At 43.2% G+C, this 7241-nt stretch overlaps 1 pseudogene; it reads right to left on the bottom strand.

Moving 5' to 3' along the window:
• Positions 1-3390: 3390 nt before the first annotated feature.
• On the bottom strand, positions 3391-3506 carry LOC120622382 (uncharacterized; annotated as a pseudogene).
• Between the last annotated feature and the right edge of the window lie 3735 nt (positions 3507-7241).

Here is a 7241-nt window from a genome sequence, read left to right as displayed (position 1 = left end):
AAGTACAGAATCAATTACCTTTGGCTTCCCAGACAGATTTCTATGTACACAATTGTGTTTCATCTTTGTAATTTGAGGCTATACTTTGAGGGTTTCTGAAGTAGAGAAATTACCCATGCTGTGTCCAGAGTTATGCTCACAGGAAGATGGAAAGAAACACCACTTGGGGACCCCTTAAGAGAAGCCCTTCTCAGGAGAGATGTTTATTTGATAATTCAGAAGGATAAAGGGACTCATTCTAAAATTTCTGTTAGGGATTGTCAAGTAAAGTTCCACTCTGCAAAGGGGTGTTCAGTTCCATTGAATTTCTTCACCAGGTCAACACAAATTGAAATGTAGAAATGGTGTGTGGAGACATTTCCGATGCGGTATTTCTTTTTTTGCCTTTGGATAAAAATACAGTCAGACCTTTGTGCCCAGTGCAGATTCTGAAAGGCTGTGGAAGGCAGAGTGGGAGGATCTCTAAGGCATCTCAGGGGAACAGTTAGCACAAACACAGCACATGCCAACTTGCCTTAAGGCTGGGAGACCAAGGGCTTCTCTGCAGCAAGCCCACTCTTTCTACACCCTCACCTAAAGGAAACTGGAAGACATCCCTTTGGATTGTACATGAGGCTGACCCATTCATCCATTGAAAAAATATTTGTTAAGTGTCAGCTAATGCCAAATGTATTTTAGGTGCTGAGGATACAGACATGAACAAAAAATAGGCAAAAATCCCTACTGACATAAATTCGCTTTTCCTCATATTGGCTTAATATTGTTTTTGCATTTTCTCTGATTATATATGAGTGTGTATATTACATAAATGTATACACACACACACACTTAGACTTTATATATAAATCTTAGATTTATTAGATTTATATGTAAATAATACATAATAAAATATATTTCATATAAATAAAAATATATCTTCTTAGACTGTAAGTTCCAAGAATTCAGGCGTTGAGTTTACCTAATTACCTGCGTACAAAGCCCAGAATAGCATCATTCATTCATTCATTCATTCATTCACTCAGTACATACTTTCTGAGTTCTACTTTGAGTTAGGCAATGGGGATACAGTGATGAACAAGAAAGAAAATCTCTCATACAGATTATGGCATAATATAATGAATATGGAGACAAAGATAGTGATGCCATGTTTTTTTGACATTTAATTCAGGTTTAGTGATGTACAAATTTTAAATCTTACATTTGAAAAGATGTATCTTACATTCAAAGAGTAATGCCATATTCATTACTAGTTGACACATTTTCAGCATTAATGACTTTGCCCACCACATGTAGTCTTTTTTCTACAGCTTTTTATTTTGAAATAATTTGAGATTTACAGAAGTGTTATAAAAATAAAGTACATAGAATTCTTGGACACTCTTCACCCAGCTGGGTGTCAACTAGGAATGACCTCTAACTGGTCATGTTGACCTTGGTCTCCTGGTTAAGGTGGTGTCTGCAGGTTTCTCTACCATAGTTATTTTTCCCTTTTGTATGGTCTATATGTTAGAAGTTAGTCACTAAGTTCATACTTAAAGGGGAAGGGGGATTCAACTCTACCTCCTGAAAGAAGGCTTCCTTTCTTCTTGAGTTTTCCTCACTTATATGTCCTGTCTTTGGGATTAAGGACTTTAGGGATCATGGCAGTATTTCTCTTTTAAATGATGTTATAGTTACGTTATGTTCAAGTCCATAAATTTAATCTGTACAGAACCTTGTTTAGAAAATCCATAATTTAATATGAACTCTTATCAGAGTAAGAGAGGAGTATTTTCATTGGAGTGTTCTGAAATTCTTGTTACTTGTCAATTAACTCTAGTACTACAGTTGAAATACCTTTTCTTAAGTTTAATACAGTTGTAGCAACTGCTTATTGCATGTATTTTAAAGTAAAGGACTCGATAACAGTTCAATTCACATAACTGTGGAATTACAGAACACTGGGTCTGGGTAAGATATAGAATCATTTGGTCCAGCCTCCTTGGTTTACAGTTAAGGAAACTGAGGCCCAGAGAGGAGGCACTGTTTTCTGAGGTCGTACAGCCAGTTGGAGGGAGACTAGGCCTCCTGCTTCTCAGGGCTCTTTTTCTGTAAATTCCTCTGTGTGACCTCCCCAGCAAATGAGGGAATCTGTACCATTTCCCTGACCCCATTCCACCTCTTTCCACAGTGCAGGGCATTTTATTTCTTTCTGCAGATCAGGAATAAGGCCCCTATCCAGGCCATCCTTAGGACAACACAGGATTAAGGGAAACACATTTTGCGAACACCCTCATGCTCCAACCCCAGCCAGCTCACATCTGTAACTTGGGAGCAAGAGGACTTCATATCTGCCAGCCACTTCCTCACTGAGCGTTGGAAGCCTCACCCCCAATCTATCCAGGTTCTGCCCTTGGCTGGAGATGCTACAGTTTGAAAGTAGAAACTCTCTGTTAAGTTTGGAGTTCCGGGAACAGGGAGAGCAATTCCCTTAGAAGACTGAGCCGGCTTAAAGCCATGAAAGGACTAGGCTAATAGTTCTTACCTTTTCAAGAGGCAGTGAGACTCAAAGCTGGTATTTGGGGGAAGAAGCTGGAAAAAACATTGGCCCTTTCCCCACCACCACTCACTTCAGTGGGGCTTAAAAGGCAGTGAGATAAACAGTGCCTGGATATGTTCGGCTAAAGAGATATGTCATTTCTCCTAGTAATTGAAATGGAGCTTAAAGTCCCACTCAACCCCTATGTATAAGTGGAATACCAATGATTAAATCCATCTGACAGTGCTCTCCAGGATCCCCTTGGACAAAGAAGTGCACAGAGGTCAGGTGCAGGCCTGTCCCCAGTCAGAGACTAAGTAGTATTCAGGTCTTCGGTCAGAATTTCTGACAAGCTGGGTTTTCGTGTTGCCCATTTTGACCGTCTTGGCCATAGTTCGTGAGCCTGAGAAGCAGAACCAAAGGGAGTGAGTCCAAGGAAGTAGCTGTAGCTGTAGCCTGAAGGACTCCCGCAAATGGCTTTCACAGGCTGGACAACCCTCCTGGTGAAGTGAGTATAGATGATTTTTGGCTGCCTCAGTTTTCCTGACCATGGTGTGCCTCATTCACATATGCCCCTCTGTCTAGAGTCTTCAGTACTCACTCCCTTTTCCTCCACTATAATCTCTCAGGAAAGCTTAGGAACTCATTCATACTAGCATGTAAATCACGGATTCCACTTTAAAGTGTATGCTTCTTAGAAGGGCCATTACCTTCAAACATGGATAAACCCTTACATGTGGTTCTTAGCCTTGGCCATGCACTGGTGATATATTGGTAAATATGGAAGCTCGGGCCCCACTCAAACTCTGTACCATTAAAAAAGCTTCATAGGTGATTTTCTTTTCTTTCTTTCTTTTTTTTCTTATTATTTATGCCTACAGCACCTGGTCTTCCTGGGTGGTCTCCCATCCAAGTACTAACCAGGCCCGACCCTGCTTAGCTTCCAAGATCAGACATTGGGCTTGTTCAGGGTGGCATGGCTGTAGACCATATACAATGGCTCCACTGGGGCGTGAACCCAGGACCTTCTGCATGTAAAGCAGACATGCTAACCACTACACTATGGAGCCATGTCCCACAGGTGATTTTTATGCACAACCAGGGCCGAAAACCATTCCTAGTTTAAGTGGGAGCTTCTCAGTGTGTGGTCCCTGGACCAGCAGCATCAGCACTACCTGGGAATTTAGAAATGCAAATTTTGGGGCCTGAATCAGATCTCCTGAATCAGAAACTCTGGGGTGGGGCCCAGAAATCTGTGTTTCATTAAGTCTTCCAGGTACTTCTGATGCATACTAAAGTTTGAGAATGCTTTAAGCAAAAGGACCAAGGTCTAACTGGTCTAACATTTTGCTCAGGGGTGGGGAAGTGTGAATGGAAGGGAGGGATGCCCTCTGAAGCTACACTCCATAAATGGCTGGCTAGTCTGTGCACCCATGAAGTCACCTCTGGTCACTTGTTGATCAACTGAACCTTTCTCAGATTCTTAGACCATAAGCAGTGTTAGAACCTTTTCTTCCAGTAGGAAGGACCGTTTTATTTACAGTGGCCACAACATACTGGGTAGTAGTATTAATTGGTGGTGGTTATGTTGGTGGTCATAACTCCTCTCTTCCTTCCTCTTCTGCCCCATAAGCCACAGACCACAAGTAAGGCTGGTGGACAGGGCAGAGGCACAGAATAAGGTTGTGGTAGGGGAAGTAAGTGATTTGATTTGTTAGGTTAAATTGGACTTAATCAGAGGCCATGGAACTCTTCCACACAGTATTTCTTTTTTAAAATTAAATTGTTGGGGGTGACATTGATTGATAACATTATGTAAGTTTCAGGTGTACGTCTGAATAATATCATGTGTATACATATAATCTATATATGCTATTGTGTTGTTTAATTGTAAATTTGATCTCAAAACAGTGATCCCAAAGCACTCACTTAACGAGTAATGTCTTCATGGCCTGAAGCATTGTACGTGGGAAAGGTATCCTAAACACTGGCGGAAATGTGAGGGACATTTTAATTATATTCCACTAGCACTATTCTTGGGACTGGAGATGCATCAGTGAACAAATCACTAACCACAGGATCTCCAAGGGAAAACAAACAGGTTAGAAGACCGCTAACAAAGAGGAGACCCAGAAAGGATGCGGTATGAGCATCTGACATTTTCTCTCGTCTTAGTTCTTGGGCTCAGTAAATTCTCTCTGGGTAAGTGATGTTTAATCTGAAAACCGAAGGTTGAACTAGTATCAGCCAGGTGAAGGGATGCAGGAGAAGAAAAGAGTGGGAAGAACATTCCAGACAAAGAAAGAGTTCATGTGAGTCCTGGAGTTAAGAGAAAGCCTGGTATGGAAGTTTTAAGAATTGCAAATTGAATATGTGGGATCCTAGAGTGCAGGAGAACGTGATACAAGATGAGGTTAAAGAGGTGGCAAGCCTGCATCCCTGAGGGCCAAGGAAGTTACATGAGGGATTTGGACCTAAGGCAATTGGAAGCCACTGAGGGGTTTAAAGCAGTGAAAGAAGATGACAGATTTGCACGAAAAATAAATTTCTTGGCTGCATTTAGAAAAGTGGATTGGAGAGGGGAAGAGCGGGCATTGAGAGACAGGAGATATGGGTTACCACAGACTAAACTTAGGAATGTTTGCTTAGGAAAAACGTGAAATGAACTTAGAAATTATGAAATTAAAATGTATGTTTCCTCTTATGTTCTTTTTCAGCCCTAGTTTTATTTCTTTGGATGAAGATCTATGGCAGGTATCTTCGACGGATGTATATGTATTCGATGTATGGAGTATATATAACCAGTGGCACGAGTAAGCCAACTAATGCTAATTAAACACTAGCTATTTGCAAGTCGCAAAAGAAAACACAGTGCTGGACACCATGAGGGAATTCCAAGAATGCTCGGTCCTTGCCCACAAGAAACTAACAATTGAGTTATGGAAATAAATAAAAACACTTAAACGTTCATTGAAATTCAAGCAGTATGTGATTAATTCCCAAAAAGTGAGGATAGAATCATCAACACTCTAAAAGGAGTAGTAGGAGAAGTAGTTTCGTGGAAGATGTGGGTCTCAGGCCAGGCTTTGAAGGATCCTGGGAACTGGCTAGATGGACAAGCATGGGGAGGACAGTACAGGGCCGGTGGTATGACCAGTGAGCATTCTGGTAGGATCCACATTTGTAGTTTCAAGTTGTCTTGATTTTCAGGAAAAGTCCCTGGATCTCATAATAGAAAAGCATAGTAGCTTTTAGCAAAGAATAAGGGAGTAGTTGAATGTTTCCATCTTAACTAGAGGTCACTTTTCTGTTGTACCTGCTAGAACCGCAGCAGAATAGGGGCACGTGAATGGACTTGGCTGACAGGTGAGGTTCATTCGGAAGACGCCTGGGAGGATGGAGGCAGCCCTGGAACTCAATGACTGGTCACTCCAGATATCAATATGCTATGGTTTTCAGAACGTTATTTAGTACTGAGGGAGCTTTTAGAAATTACGTATAACAGAAGGGGCCATTCCTAAAGTCACATCCCCCAGAAGCTGCAATTCTTTGCCATTTAGCACTGAGACAGTCTGTTCTTGTGCAGGAGTTCACTGTTCTGAAGGGTAGACTCGGCTCTGAATTGCCCTCAAGTTCCAGATACAATTTGCCACTTGATGGCCACCTGCCATCACCCAGGGGAGCAGGTGGGGAAGAGGTTGAAGGGCAGAGGGACTGAAACTGGACTCTTCAACAGCAGCATCAGATCTGGGCCAGCCTGAGAGACAGGCATAGACTGGCCAGAAGACATTATTCTGCAAGGTGGGTTCAAAGGGAAATGTCACAGGCAGAGCATTTCTAATTGTGTATTCTCTGGAGATGCTTGTGGGGCTGCCTGGACTGGGGGCCGGAGAACCCAAAGAAAGCCTCTGGGCCCCTCCTTGTTTTCACTAGAGTTGGTCCTCTTCTATCTGTTTAATAACTCATTTTTTTTTAAAAAAGGATTCTGATGGCAGAAATGAGTTGAAAATCTTTGTCAAGAGAATGGCCTTTTTACAACATCCTGTTTTGGTCTCGGCTTAAAGGACTGTCCCCCAAATAAGGAAGGTACTTATGGAGAACCTTGACTCTGTGGCACTCACCGGGGTGGCAGCACCGAACCCCCAGACCTGCTCAGTATGTACAGACAGGTGAGGCTGTGCTGGGGTTGTTGGCGGTAGGGATGGGGAGCAAGAGCTCCAGAGCTGCCAGCAGAGGAAGAACAATGGGCTAGTGTCAGTGCTGCCCAAAGGGCCCAGAGGAGGTGACAGTCCACTGGGGCTGCGGGGGTGTGTTTGTCCAGGCAAAAAGCCACAGGGTGTCCAGAGCCAGCCTCCCCTGGCACGCTTCCTGACCGCACCTCAGTGGCGCCCCTGGGCACCTAGAAGATGGCAGGAGCGGTTGTTGGGAAGCCCAGCCCAGCCCACCTGGCCAGGCTAGCTCCTACCTTATTTCCTGTTGTGCTCAAGGCCTGGCTGCTCTGCTCCTGGAAGGATTCTCTACTGTGTTCAAGTTGCTTGGTCTTCTCCTGTAGCTGCCTCATGGCCTCACTACCCAGAGACGTTCCCAGAATCAGGGAGACTAAGATCTAATGAAGCGGCTTCCAATAGGGAAGGGTCTGGTGGGGCAGGACACCTCATAGGCTTTCAATGACATTTATATAGACTGAATGGTTTTATGAGTGTGCCAGGGCTGTCTCACTGTG

Source organism: Pteropus medius, unplaced genomic scaffold (assembly GCF_902729225.1).
Source record: "Pteropus medius unplaced genomic scaffold, Ma_sr-lr_union100, whole genome shotgun sequence".
In the NCBI taxonomy this organism is placed as follows: domain Eukaryota; kingdom Metazoa; phylum Chordata; class Mammalia; order Chiroptera; family Pteropodidae; genus Pteropus; species Pteropus medius.
This window is presented reverse-complemented; position numbering and strand designations above follow the sequence as displayed.